This window comes from Pseudophryne corroboree, chromosome 1 (genome assembly GCF_028390025.1).
Source record: "Pseudophryne corroboree isolate aPseCor3 chromosome 1, aPseCor3.hap2, whole genome shotgun sequence".
In the NCBI taxonomy this organism is placed as follows: Eukaryota; Metazoa; Chordata; class Amphibia; order Anura; family Myobatrachidae; genus Pseudophryne; species Pseudophryne corroboree.
Genome location: NC_086444.1, coordinates 645,082,644 through 645,098,509, shown reverse-complemented (window position 1 = coordinate 645,098,509; position 15,866 = coordinate 645,082,644).

The following is a 15,866-nucleotide window of genomic DNA, read 5'->3' as shown; positions in this document are numbered from 1 at the left end:
TGTCCCTCACCACCCCATGGCCACATATTTTATGACTGGCAGCCACCAGCATTGGTTTTGCCTATTATATTGACCATGAATAATTTGAATTGGTCCTGGACCACCAACCCAGGGCACCCCTGCAAGTGTCCCGAGGCACCCCAGGGAGCCACGGCACACAGTTTGGGAACCTCTGCCTTAAGGTATTAGGGCCTCATTGGGAAGCCGCAAATTACTCTTGACAATACTGTATCTGCAGCCACCTGAAAAAAAACATATTACAGATGTGGATTTACTCATCCCCACTATTCATGCCTATGTGTTTGGATAAATTATATTATATATTCCACATGGATTGGGTGGAGTCATCCAGAAAGAAAGATATAGAAACATTATAGGAGTTTCCACTTCCACTTTATCTTAATCAATTCAAAGACAAATCTGAGGTTGTTGGTACGATATTTGAACAAGTACGTAATTCTAAATTCTTAAGATATTCATTCAGTGGAGTATTGTACTAGCCATGCCCTGTCATGTTATGTTATGGAATGTTAAGTTTTGTTATGATTTGTTTAATTTTGCATAATGGAGATCAAATTCCGTAAGAACTCATTTACAAATATTTTAGATGTGATATAGTGCAATCATTTTTTATATACTATAATTAAAGTTTATAATAATTTTGTTATTCTATTATTTTGATGAAATATTTATAAGATACAGTATGTAAATCTCATTGGCTCTTTTGAATTTTTAAATAATGGTTTATATGTTTACTTAATGGTCATGTAATAATAATAAAGATCATTAAAACAGGGGGCGTGGCCACGGCGGTGAAGGAGTAGGCAGCAGATCCCGGGAGCTCTCCGATTACATAGCTCCTGTACCCATCCTGAGCCCCTATGGAGTGTCTACCTCCCAGTGCTGGTCCCCCCTCACCTCTGGGCAGCGGCGGGCACCCTCGTCCACGGTCTCCGTGTGCTGGCTGACCGCGGCGGACGACTTTCGGCTTTGCGGCCTGTGCCTCCTCCGGATCCCCGGCCTAGATTTTGGCGCTCCCGGCCGCGCGACTCCCTGGAGCCTCACTGGTGGGCGGGCGGCGCTGTGTGACTACAGGAGACACCTTGGGGGACACTGATATCCCTCCTGCGCCTGGCTGGCTGACTGTGGCCCACAACTTGTTGGCTGGACGAAGAAGGCAGGTACTCCTGGGAAAGGGGAAAAGTGGAGAAGTGCCTGTGAACCCGGTGGCCATTTTGGGCGCAGCTCCACACACAGCCTCACTGCACAGCTCTGCCCTTCTAACCTGCAGGGGCTGCATATACAGTAGCCTGGAGCTGCCTGCACTGCTGTGCTGCTCTACTATCTCACAGTATATTACCTACCAACACTCTGCCTTTGCCTCCTGGAATTTGCTGCAAGATATTTTCTCCTCAATATTACCTTTATTTTTACTTTTACACACTGCCTGTGCTTTCCTCTCCATTGATATATTGACCTAAAGGTCGGACACGGCTGCTTTACCGGTACTGAATACATACAACCTCGCTGTTGCCGCCTTCTGATTGCACTTCTATATTGAGACCCTATCGGGGGGTTTGTGTAACTGCTTCTTGTTCAACATGGTTAGAGATGGCCAGCGTACAGCTGCGGCCAAACTGGAGAGGTTTGTTAGGCAACCCAACCCAAAGGTGTCGCTGGCTCCTCCTCAGGGAGCCTCTCCAACACACTCATGCTCCCCCTCTGCGTCTACTACCAACTCCCCAACGGCATCAGTGGCGCCGTCTATTCAGCAGGTGCTGGAGGCTATAGCGGGCAGTGAACAGCGTCTTTCCGATAAGATGGAGAAGGTGCAGTGCGATCTTTCCTTACTCCGACAAGATGTTCAGCGTATTCGTGAGAGAGTGGGTGAGGCGGAGACACGCATCTTCAACTTGGAAGATATGTGTGGCCCCCTCAAGCAATCCATGTCCGCGGTGACCCAGCAGGTTTCCTCCCTCCAAACCAAGCTTCTAGACATGGAGGGTCGGTTACGTAGAAACAATGTAAGATTTGTTGGCCTGCCTGAGAGAGAGGAGGGCTCTCAACCGGAGGACTTTCTCGAATCTTGGCTTAAAGAGATGTATGGCGCTGAATCCTTTACAGCCAAATTCACGGTGGAGCGTGCACATAGGATACCATCTCGTCCGCTACCTCCTGGTGCCCCACCTAGCACCTTCATAGCCAAATTCCTGCATAATAAGGATCGTGACTCGGTTCTCCGCCTGGGTCGTACGAAGGGCCCGCTTGTCCGTAATGGAGTCAAGGTGTCAGCCTTCCCAGACTTTGCCACAGACGTCCAGAAAGACCGAGCCCAGTTTATGCCTACTAAACGACGTCTCCGAGACCTCAACCTCTCATACTCCATGCTGTTTCCCTCTCGGCTTTGGGTTGTGGCGGATGGGGAGACCATGTTCTTTAATTCTCCTAGAGAGGCGGCCCAATGGCTGGACAGATTTGCGCCGGGTGCTCGTCAGCTGGCTCCGGACTGTCTCCCTGCGTTGAAGATGCTGGGATCTTGACTACCGGAGGAGGTGACCATAGTTCGGGGACCCCCCCCCTTTGCTTTGGTGGCTCAAGACTTTTCACTTTTGAGTGGTTTTGTTTAAAGAGGTTTAGCTGAGAATCTAGGCCTTCTTAGCATTTGGTAGTTGGGGTTGGTTGTTTGGGATATAAGTATGCCGGTGTTCGGGGTGGTGTACGGGGAGGGATAGTTGGGGAGCTGCCAGTTGCGGCTCCTCTTGCTGTTTTTTGTTTTCTTTCTTTAGTTTGTTATTTTTCATATCTGTGTATTTTCTGGTACAAGGATGTTTAATGTATCGGATGATATGGCTTACAACGCAGGGCTTGTATATGATATATGTTGCTGTTGCTAATAATGTTGATTCTCAGATATATTCGGAGAGATGTCTATCCGTGTGGCACATAGAGCTCATCTGGGGTCATGATTAATCTGAAATTTCTGGCATGGAATGTCCGAGGTTTGAATAATAAAATCAAACGCTCTTTAGTTTTAAATATGATTAGGAAATATGACCCGGATATTGCATGACTCAGCGAGACCCACTTAGAGGGAAATAGGTTGTTATCTCTACGACGGGCTTGGGTGGGATGGGCTTACCATGCCTCTCATTCCTCCTTTTCCAGGGGTGTGTCTGTCCTGATTAAAAAATCAGTGCAATTTGAGTTAATATCGATCAAAACTGACCCGTATGGTAAATTTGTATTCCTGGACTGCAAGCTGAGTTCCCAGCCCTATTACATTTTAGCGGTGTATGTCCCCTCTCCTTTTTCATATGCTGTGTTGCAGCAAGCTGCCTCTTTTATTGCTCCCTCTCCTACCACCCCGGTGATATGTCTTGGTGATTTTAATAATATACTAGATTTGTCTTTGGATAGATGGCATTCTCCGAGGGCTGCGGTGGTGGGTAGTGGTTCTACCAAGTTTGCTGATTTTTTGGATAGTTTGCAGTGGGTAGATGTGTGGTAGCTTCGTCACCCTACGGCCCGCCAGTTCTCCTGTTTCTCCAGCACACATGGCTCCTTCTCTAGAATCAACCTGATCCTAGTGTCTCCCGCCCTCCTCCCTGTGGTCACTGACGTCCACTATAAGGCCCGGGGAGTCTCTGATCACTCCCCTTTGTTGATGACTCTTGCTGTGGAAAGTCAGAGGGGACACTCTTATTGGAAGTTGCACCCCTCTTGGCTAACTCAGTCAGGTGACTGCAGCGACCTGTAGACTCAGTGGGGGGGTTACTTCACCGACAATACTGGATCTGCCCCGGGGACGATGGTTTGGGATTCATTTAAGGCGTTTTTGAGGGGTTCATATATTGGACACATAGCAGCTCATAAACTATCCTGTAGGGAGAGGGAAAAGGCCCTTGAGAGTGACGCCAGAGATCTGGAATCCCAATATTTGATGGATGGTACCCCCACAATGAAAACACGCTGGCTGGTGGCTCAATCGGCTTGGCTGGCCCAGCTATCTGATAAAAACTCACGTTCTCTCCTCTTTAGGGCTACTAATATTTATATGCAGGCTGATAGGACAGGTAGCCTCCTGGCCCGTCTGATACATCATGATGAGCCCTGGGACTACGATCACCCAAATGTCCGACAGTGATGGCTCCCTTGTGGACACCACGCCAGACATTGTGCAGTTATTCCGATCTTATTACACTGAGGTTTATAGCTCACAGTTGACATGCTCTACACTAGATCTTTCCTCTTATCTGGGGGGTATTCCGCTACCCGCACTCTCCTCTGAGGCCCGTGAGGTACTGGAGGTGCCTTTGACGCTCGTGGAGGTGACTGCGGCTATTGGTATGTCTCCTAATGTCAAGGCTCCGAGGTGTGGCGGAATTCCCTCCGAAGTATACAAAACTCATATTGATTTTTTCGGGCCCAGGCTCCATGCCTTATACTTAGATATTTTTGCCAATAATGAACTTTCCCCTTCTATGTCAGAGGCAGTTATAATAGTGATTCCAAAGCCAGGTAAAGACCCTAGGTTTCCAGACTCCTATAGGCCGATATCTTTGATTCCCACCGATGCTAAGATCCTGGCAAAGGTATTGGCAGTAAGGCTCAACACAGTTATCACCTCCCTCATTCACCCGGATCAGACTGGCTTCATGCCAGGGATGTCCACGTCTATTAACCTACGTAGATTGTATACCATTTTACAAATCCCACATGACTTCCCTTCAGACTTGGCTGTGGTCTCGCTGGACGCGGCCAAAGCTTTTGACAGTATTGAATGGGCTTACTTATGGGAGGTGATGGCTTGTATGGGCTTTGGGCCCAATTTTATTAGATGGACTAAATTACTCTACCAACATCCGAGTGCCAGGATCTTGGTAAATGGCTATGTATACCCCTCCTTTCAATTGTCAGTGGTACTAGGCAGGGCTGCCCCCTATCCCCCACACTATTTGCCTTGGCCATCGAGCCCTTGGCCTGTCTGTTAAGATCACACCCAGATATTGTGGGAATATGTACGGGCCCACGTGAGGATAGGATCGCTGTCTACGCTAACGACATGTTGTTGTTTTTGCAAGATTACACCAAGTCAATGCCCATTCTGTTGCGTGTGATAGGGAGCTTTGTTGCTCACTCGGGTCTTCAAATCAACTGGTTTAAATCATACATTATGCCAGTAATAGCCCCCCCCCCCCCCTAATGTTCCCAAAATTTCCCTGCCACTGTGTTGGACAACACAATTTAAATACCTCAGAATTCAAATAACTAACGACCCTTCTGATTTTATCCCTTTGAACCTTGACCCAATCATGCAGCAGGTCGCGTGCAAATCCAAAACTTGGTGTAGGCTTCCACTGACGGTGTCTGGCAGGGTTAATCTCATTTAAAATGATCATACTGCCCAAACTTTTATATATTATTCTTCAGTCCCCCGTATATATCTATCCATTATTCTTTAGGAAATTGAATAGTGTTTTATCCTCACTGATTTGGGCTAACAAACGACCTAGGATACAGTTAAATACTCTCACCAGGCAACGCTGTGATGGCGGCCTGGCTTTGCCTAACTTTCAGATGTATTATTATGCTGCTCAGCTGACTCATATTAGTGCACGGGCGCAGGATTCTGGCATTGACTCTCTACATTGGGTGTTCATTCGATGCTACTTTTCTGACCTCTCTCCTATGCAGGTGCTGCTGAGTGGGAGTGTGACAGGACGTTCCCGTACGAAAGCACTCACCGCTTTCATGTCCCGTCTCCTGCGCACAGAATGGAAGGTCAGGTCACACGAGGCCTGACCACATAGGGGATTCCCGCTTACCGTCAGTAACCGCCTGTTACTGACTCCACCCACTGTGTTGTGGGCGGGCTTATGCTGCCACCACCAAACTCCTAACCTGCCGTGGCGTTTGTAACCATGGTTCTGCTCTGTATGTGCCGACGCACTGCCTTACCACACCTGTGTGGTGTTGACGAATCCCCACTAGCCACTTGCTAGGCCTCTACCGGTAGCTGGCGGAAGGCGGAACTTGGAGACGTTAGGTGCTTCCCTGGACAGCCGGAGGATGGGGCTATGTTTGGCATAACCCTGTAGGTCACAAGATGAAGCAATCTTCTTGAGGCAGATGTTTATTTGCTCAATAATAGCCTTAAAAAAGACTCATCCCTATTGCTAGGGGCAACAGCATACAGCAAGATGTTCCAGCAGAATAAAGATGGTACAATTACAATCTGGAGGCAAGCAGGCCTCCTTTTTATGTCAATTTTCCACACAGTACCACAGGGGGGTAAGCCCTCCCTGTCTTCTCCAACCGATCAGGTTATCGCACAAAATATAAATAAATTACATTTTACAAGGATGTCAGTAAGTGCAAAAAAGCTATTTCCTTTTTCCTGCCACACACAGACAAAGTTTTGTATAATTTAAACTCCAATTCCTACCACCTGGGAGGTTACACTTCACTATTGATACATTTAACACATAGCTTTAAATACGGTTTGTATTGGATTTACCAAACAAATATTCTTCCTTCCTGCATCTACCATTCAGGATTCGTATATCAATTAAATCAGCTACATGAAACAAACAAGTTCCAAGCCTATAGACTTTATCTATGGGATAAGGAGATCCCACGTGATTAGCATATTTCTCTAAGGAACTTACACATCAAAAGGTATTGTCCTTCACACCTCTCTGCTAGGACAGGGCCATTAGCATGCCACTTCTTACTGACAGGAGATGATTATTCAGACATTGATAAGAATAAGTGCATTTTCCCCTTTAAAATACAGCTGACCATATCTTGAATATAAAATAAATACAGTTAAACATGCAATCCTACAATTGTGCACAGAGCACTACATATGACATGTTAAAACACATCATTAAACAAACTTTTAAACAGTCCGCGCCCAGCGCCGTAAGTACGTTTAACAGTGACGCCAAGCACCCATTGTCCCTTAATATGGCGCCGGGCACGAGGGTTAACCCCTTCAGTGCCGCAGCGGCCATTGTCCATGTGGGCTGGGGGTCTCTCCGGCCACAGGGAGCATAGCTCGGTTCCTTCCCCGTATTGTCTTCCAGGCTTTGAAGATCTGGTGAGCCCTGAGGGACCTCTTAAGGTACGACGGCCTGGACCCAGACACCCCCCTCTGGTACTCTGACTGGCTTCCTGAACTGCATACGATTGAAGGACGGGAGGTTTGGGCCCCTAGATCTGTGGTTTCTATTTCCCAACTTTATGTAGATAGTGTACTCAAATCCTTTCAGCAACTGAAAGATGAGTTTGATTTACCCAACTCCTACTTTTTCAGATACCTTCAACTTCGTCATGCCCTCCAGTCCCAATTTGCTGTGTCCCCCCACGAATCCTCCCATTTCCCATCAAGACCTTTGTAACTACATTGGGTCGAGTTAAGATGGTCTCCCTTGCATATGGGTACCTTCTTACCAAACTCCATATGGACCCTTTGACACGTCTCCATGGAAGGTGGGAGGAGGATATGGGTCCAATAACTGAGCAGGACTGGGCCCTTGCTCTGGAATATCCTGCTACAGTCACCAAGTCTCTCAGGTACCAACAAATTCAATTCTTCTTTCTACATAGAACATATATGACTCCAGTTAGACTGGCCACTTTTGGGACTGGCGGGTCAAGTCTCTGACCCTAAGTGTGGGGTGGCTGTGGGAACATTTTGGCATCTAGTGTGGGACTGCCCGACGCTGCGGGTATTCTGGTCGGGGGTCAGGTCGACTCTGGAGAGTACAGGAGTGACTGGTGGCTTGCTTAACCCACAGTTTTGTATTTTGCGGATGGGTTGCTCTGCTTCTGTGTCTGATCCTGCGGGTCTATATGCTCGCAATGTATGTGCCTTGGCTAAGGTATGCATTGCAAGGCTCTGGATGGCCCCTGGTGGCCCTTTAATCTCTGCTTTCAAGATTCTAGTTAATGATACAATTTTTAAGGAACGTTATATATATATGAAACAAAACGCGTCTGCCAAATTTGATAGAGTCTGGTCTCCATGGCTGCAATCTCCCCACTCCCGCCTAGTCCCTCAGCCATAGTGGTCATTGGAATGCTATCGGGTCCCTGAATTAATGTTTAATGATGTATGCTAAGTTTTTGTCTGATGAGCTCTGCGTGCTCGCCCAATTCTATGGACGGCTGAAGAGGTCCTGAGTTGGGTGATTCCTCCTCACTATGCTTCTTTCTATGTTTTCCTTTTTTTTTTCTTTTTCTCTCTCTTGTACTTTTTTTTTATTGGGTTAGTTTACGGGTTAAAAACAAAAAGGTTAATGAGGATTTTTACATTGGATGCGGATCTTGCAAGTCCATGCATTATAAACAACTGTCTATATTTGCTCATTTCATCAATGACACAGCCTATTACTCCAATTGATGTAAATTTTGTCCCATAAAGGGAACCCTGATTTGTTTGTTATACGTGATCTGTTGTTGATGTGCAATTTCTGTAACTATATCTCTATTCTTTTGAATAAAAATTACTCTATTAAAAAAAAATAATCATTAAAACAACTAGGAACTTGTGGGTGCCCGTCAAACAGTGTCCTGACTCTCCCGAGTAAAGAAAACTAGGGACATGTGGGTGTCCTTCAAACAATGTCCAGAGCATGACTCTCTCCACTATTAAATAGGGACATGTGGGCGGCCATCAAACAGGTTCCTGAGTCTCCTGACTCTCGTGTGTGTACCCATCAAACAGAGCCCTGTCTCTACCCTCCAGCGGTCCTATGTGAAATGGCACCCGAATTCCCATGGGAGGGACATATATCTAATCCAAACCTCACAATATTTGATGCTTGAATGTTGATGTTTTGCCTTGATTTGGACTCTGAGCCTGGTGGGAAAACCCAAGCCATCGCTCACATCCTCTTGGATCCCGGAAGTTTGCGCCCTCACATCTGTTTTATATATATATATATATATATATATATATATATATATATATATTTGCAATCGGCGGCACTCGTAAATAATCAAACAGATGCAGGGATGTGCTTCAACGTTTCGAGGACTTTATTTCCTCGTCATCAGGATAAACAAACAGGTAAAAACTTACGTTTAAATCCCCTCACCACACCACGTGGATTCAGCTGGATCCGGAAGACAGAAGACGGCGCCCACGTATGACGTCATCATCCGCTCCCCGTCACCATAACAACTGACTAATAAACACTGTGACAGATAAAAACGGCATCATGAGGGAACAAGTACACATCGGGAATACTCATATACATGTAAAGCATAATTCTACTACATAAGCATAATATATATTACTATTATAATCCAATATCGATCTAAATACGATCCCACAAGAGCCGCACATGTATTATTCGCTTGATTAGCATACACATAATAGCAGACACCGGATCAATAGATGTAACCCTATAGAAACAATAGTCAAAAAATAGAGATATATTTTAAAACATAGTACAGATAGATCCCATATATTACAAAAACCAGAGGTAATTAGATTATCATGAGAAAGCATGTTCTCATAAAAAGCAATGAAGCCCTAAGGTTTCATTAAGACCCCTAGGGGACAGGGTATTTAATCTGTGAATCCATTTAGATTCACAGCATAAGAGTGCAAGGGATCTGTCACCCCCTCTACGTCTGGGGGGCACATGATCAATAATCATGTACCTAAGGGCTGACAGGTTGTGGCCAGCTCTCACAAAATGTCGTGCAATGGGTTGGTCACTGTGACCTTTCTCCAGAGCAGTTCTAATAGACAATCTGTGTGTGGCCATGCGTTCACGTAAAGTTCTATCTGTTTTGCCCACATAGCTGAGGCCACATGGGCAGGTGATCATATAGACAATACATTTCGTGGTGCATGTCACCCGATGCCTAATAAGAAACTTCTTACCGCTATACGGGTGTCTAAAGCTGTCACCAGCCACCATATAACTGCAGGTGGTGCAGCTTAAGCACCTATAGCAGCCATTCTTTCTGGACAAAAATTGAGGTTCAGCAGTCTCTATTTTGGAAATGTCAGTCTTGACCACCCAGTCATGAATATTTCTCCCCCTGGTATAACATGGCATCACAGACTTACCCTTTAGATTTAAATTTTTATCAGTACTGACTGAGGGGATTTAAACGTAAGTTTTTACCTGTTTGTTTATCCTGATGACGAGGAAATAAAGTCCTCGAAACGTTGAAGCACATCCCTGCATCTGTTTGATTATTTACGAGTGTTGCCGATTGCAAATATATGACTGGAGTGCCCTGCATGCGGGACCCCTACGGAAGGCTCCGGACCATTGTGATATCTGACTGAGTGTGCTGCCTATTTGGACATATATATATATACATATATATAAAAACTAAAAGCAATAACCAGTTGCGCTAGAGATAGAGCCTCAAGCACAATAGTCCTTATGAGCAATGGCAGCTATTCCCCAAAAAAGGTCCTCTTGCCAGTTGAGAACCGATGGTTTAACAATGAAATATAGTTGGAAGGGGAGTGCTCAGATATATTTAATGTCTCTTAATGATTTTTCTTAAGGATTCCTTCAGATTGAATATCCACGGATCGGTAGACGTTTCTGGAAAAAACCCTCTCACCAAAGTCACCCACACAGCGAAATCACTCGTTAGTCCATATCTTTTGTAAACTTAATGAAATTTATTAAAAATCTTTTTGTAAAATTGTATTAGTATGACTCTTACATTTATCTTGACATTCGTGGGGTATAAGATCTAATTGGGACTTGATGTCCACCCCAGCCGGGGGGGAGCTCCTACGACAGCCTGACCACCCACTATGTCTAAGACAATCAACCAACGCGTTTCATCTATACAGACTTCCTCAGGGGTGTTTTCTACGTGAAAGAGCAGTGTCCTATCTGTAGGTTTGTAAAAAAAATGGGAAACTCCCATAGGCACAACTAATAATCTAAAAGTACATATCCTAATCTTGAATGTACAAATGAATGTGCAAGATAATCCCAGAGTTCTATTGCCAGCATGCAAGAATATCCAAATATCCTTATGGCGTTCGTTTTTTGTTAGTAGCAAACTTGAGCTGGTGTCCTCAGTGATGGCTTAGCTCTGAATGCATAAAGGAAGAAAAAGGGCCAACACTCATATCACCTGAAGAGTCTTAACGCTGGTTGAGTGAGTTCTCTCTGCATACCCTGGACATTATAGGATCTACTCTATCACTGGATGCCACTTTATGATAATGACAATTTGCAGCAAGATTTTCACATATTTAACTACATGCTGCAGCTCACCCCCCCTCCCCCAGCCTCCTCCCTCTTGGGATGCCTTTAACCCTCCCAACCAAAGTGTAGTGAGTTTAAGCTTGCACTCTGGTATCTCTTAGAAATACTAGCACGGAGGATGGCCATATATTTTACCTACTTAAATTAATAGTTTGAAACACGTTGACTTACCATGTAAGAAGCTCTGTATTACCATTTAAAATGGCTATTACACTGTGAAACTACACAGTGATCCGCTATGGTAATTCCATGCCATTATTTGTAAGAACTAGAATAATTAGAAATCTGCAGAGTAGAATTTGATTATTTTTCTGTCTCTCATTTCTTTGCTATTGCTATTATACTACTTTAACATGTTTTCTTTAAAAGCACCTAAAATTGTTTTCTTTGTCTTTATTGTACAAGTACACAATTTCCAATGTCAGTACTGGCGCACAGGTAAGCTTTTTGTGGCACTTTAATATTTCTACTACAATATTAATTCATTCTTCAGTTGGAACAATTAGACAACCTTTGATACAATTCCTTCACTAATACATTGTAATATTTGTAAAAAAATATTTTAGAATATCACCAAAATAGCATTAATTGCAAATATTAAGAGAAGAAAACAGCTAATAATGGTAATGATTGGCATTTACAGATGGATAACTTACTAATTGCACACTGCATGCTTTTATAATTGATAATGATGGAAATAGAACATATTTTAGGGGGAGACTTAATAATGTCCCAGTTTCATCAAACTAAGGGGTCTATTTACTAGTGATGAGCGGGTTCGGTTTCTCGGAAACCGAACCCCCCCGAACTTCACTCTTTTTACACGGGTCCGAGCAGACTCGGATCCTCCCGCCTTGCTCGGCTAACCCGAGCGTGCCCGAACGTCATCATCCCGCTGTCGGAATCTCGCGAGATTCGGATTCTATATAAGCAGCCGCGCGTCGCCGCCATTTTCACACGTGCATTGAGATTGATAGGGAGAGGACGTGGCTGGCGTCCTCTCCATTTAGTTATAGAGCCTTAGAGTTAGTTGATCTAATTGATTGCTACTGCTTAGCTTATTGTGGGGAGGATTGGGGAGCAGCTGTTAGGACAGGAGGAGTACAGTGCAGAGTTTTGCTAGTTTTTTTTTATCCGTTCTCTGCCTGAAAAAAACGCTCCATACCATATCTGTGCTCAGCCTTAGTGTGCTGCATGATATATCTGACTGTGCTGAGTGCTCACACTGCTTAATTGTGGGGGAGACTGGGGAGCAGCTATAGCAGGAGTACAGTGCAGAGTTTTGCTGACAGTGACCACCAGTATACGTTTGTCTGCCTGAAAAACACTCCTGTGGTGTCTTTTTTTCTTTATACTATAAACGCAGTCTGCTGACAGTGTCCACCAGGTCCATTATACTGTATATAGCAGTACGGTAGGCCACTGCTGTACCTACCTCTGTGTCGTCACTCGTCATCATACATAAAGTATACTAGTAGTATATCCATCCATCTACATTGTATACCTGTGGTGTCTTTTAGTTGTGCGCATTAAAATATGGAGAACAAAAATGTGGAGGTTAAAAAAATAGGGAAAGATCAAGATCCACTTCCACCTCGTGCTGAAGCTGCTGCCACTAGTCATGGCCGAGACGATGAAATGCCATCAACGTCGTCTGCCAAGGCCGATGCCCAATGTCATAGTACAGAGCATGTAAAATCCAAAACACAAAAGATCAGTAAAAAAATGACCCAAAAATCAAAATTAAAAGCGTCTGAGGAGAAGCGTAAACTTGCCAATATGCCATTTACGACACGGAGTGGCAAGGAACGGCTGAGGCCCTGGCCTATGTTCATGGCTAGTGGTTCAGCTTCACATGAGGATGGAAGCACTCAGCCTATCGCTAGAAAAATGAAAAAACTTAAGCTGGCAAAAGCACAGCAAAGAACTGTGCGTTCTTCGAAATCACAAATCCCCAAGGAGAGTCCAATTGTGTCGGTTGCGATGCCTGACCTTCCCAACACTGGACGGGAAGAGCTTGCGCCTTCCACCATTTGCACGCCCCATGCAAGTGCTGGAAGGAGCACCCGCAGTCCAGTTCCTGATAGTCAAATTGAAGATGTCAGTGTTGAAGTACACCAGGATGAGGATATGGGTGTTGCTGGCGCTGGGGAGGAAATTGACAAGAAGGATTCTGATGGTGAGGTGGTTTGTTTAAGTCAGGCACCTGGGGAGACACCTGTTGTCCGTGGGAGGAATATGGCCATTGACATGCCTGGTCAAAATACAAAAAAAATCAGCTCTTCGGTGTGGAATTATTTCAACACAAATGCGGACAACAGGTGTCAAGCCGTGTGTTGCCTTTGTCAAGCTGTAATAAGTAGGGGTAAGGACGTTAACCACCTCGGAACATCCTCCCTTATACGTCACCTGCAGCGCATTCATCATAAGTCAGTGACAAGTTCAAAAACTTTGGGCGACAGCGGAAGCAGTCCACTGACCAGTAAATCCCTTCCTCTTGTAACCAAGCTCACGCAAACCACACCACCAACTCCCTCAGTGTCAATTTCCTCCTTACCCAGGAAAGCCAATAGTCCTGCAGGCCATGTCACTGGCAAGTCTGACGAGTCCTCTCCTGCCTGGGATTCCTCCGATGCATCCTTGAGTGTAACGCCTACTGCTGCTGGCGCTGCTGTTGTTGCTGCTGGGAGTCGATGGTCATCCCAGAGGGGAAGTCGGAAGACCACTTGTACTACTTCCAGTAAGCAATTAACTGTCCAACAGTCCTTTGCGAGGAAGATGAAATATCACAGCAGTCATCCTGCTGCAAAGCGGATAACTGAGGCCTTGGCAGCCTGGGCGGTGAGAAACGTGGTTCCGGTATTCATCGTTACTTCAGAGCCAACTATAGACTTGATTGAGGTACTGTGTCCCCGGTACCAAATACCATCTAGGTTCCATTTCTCTAGGCAGGCGATACCGAGAATGTACACAGATGTCAGAAAAAGAGTCACCAGTGTCCATAAAAATGCAGTTGTACCCAATGTCCACTTAACCACGGACATGTGGACAAGTGGAGCAGGGCAGACTCAGGACTACATGACTGTGACAGCCCACTGGGTAGATGTATTGCCTCCCGCAGCAAGAACAGCAGCGGCGGCACCAGTAGCAGCATCTCGCAAACGCCAACTCGTTCCTAGGCAGGCTACGCTTTGTATCACCGCTTTCCAGAATACGCACACAGCTGAAAACCTCTTACGGCAACTGAGGAAGATCATCGCAGAATGGCTTACCCCAATTGGACTCTCCTGGGGATTTGTGGCATCGGACAACGCCAGCAATATTGTGCGTGCATTACATCTGGGCAAATTCCAGCACGTCCCATGTTTTGCACATACCTTGAATTTGGTGGTGCAGAATTATTTAAAAAACGACAGGGGCGTGCAAGAGATGCTGTCGGTGGCCAGAAGAATTGCGGGCCACTTTTGGCGTACAGGCACCACGTACAGAAGACTGGAGCACCATCAAAAACACCTGAACCTGCCCTGCCATCATCTGAAGCAAGAGGTGGTAACGAGGTGGAATTCAACCCTCTATATGCTTCAGAGGATGGAGGAGCAGCAAAAGGCCATTCAAGCCTATACATCTGCCCACAATATAGGCAAAGGAGGTGGAATGCAATGCACCTGTCTCAAGCACAGTGGAGAATGATTTCAACGTTGTGCAAGGTTCTGCAACCTTTTGAACTTGCCACACGTGAAGTCAGTTCAGACACTGCCAGCCTGAGTCAGGTCATTCCCCTCATCAGGCTTTTGCAGAAGAAGCTGGAGGCATTGAAGGAGGAGCTAAAACAGAGCGATTCCGCTAGACATGTGGGACTTGTGGATGGAGCCCTTCATTCGCTTAACCAGGATTCACGGGTGGTCAATCTGTTGAAATCAGAGCACTACATTTTGGCCACCGTGCTCGATCCTAGATTTAAAACCTACGTTGTATCTCTCTTTCCGGCAGACACAAGTCTGCAGAGGTTCAAAGACCTGCTGGTGAAAAAATTGTCAAGTCAACGGAACGTGACCCGTCACCATCTCCTCCTTCACATTCTCCCGCAACTGGGGGTGTGAGGAAAGAGGCTAAGAATTCCGAGCCCACCCGCTGGCAGTGATGCAGGGCAGTCTGGAGCGAGTGCTGACATCTGGTCCGGACTGAAGGACCTGCCAACGATTACTGACATGTCGTCTACTGTCACTGCATATGATTCTGTCACCATTGAAAGAATGGTGTAGGATTATATGAGTGACCGCATCCAAGTAGGCACATCAGACAGTCCGTACGTATACTGGCAGGAAAAAGAGGCAATTTGGAGGCCCTTGCAGAAACTGGCTTTATTCTACCTAAGTTGCCCTCCCTCCAGTGTGTACTCCGAAAGAGTGTTTAGTGCCGCCGCTCACCTTGTCAGCAATCAGCGTACGAGGTTACTTCCAGAAAATGTGGAGAAGATGATGTTCATTAAAATGAATTATAATCAATTCCTCCGTGGAGACATTCACCAGCAGCAATTGCCTCCAGAAAGTACACGGGGACCTGAGATGGTGGATTCCAGTGGGGACGAATTAATAATCTGTG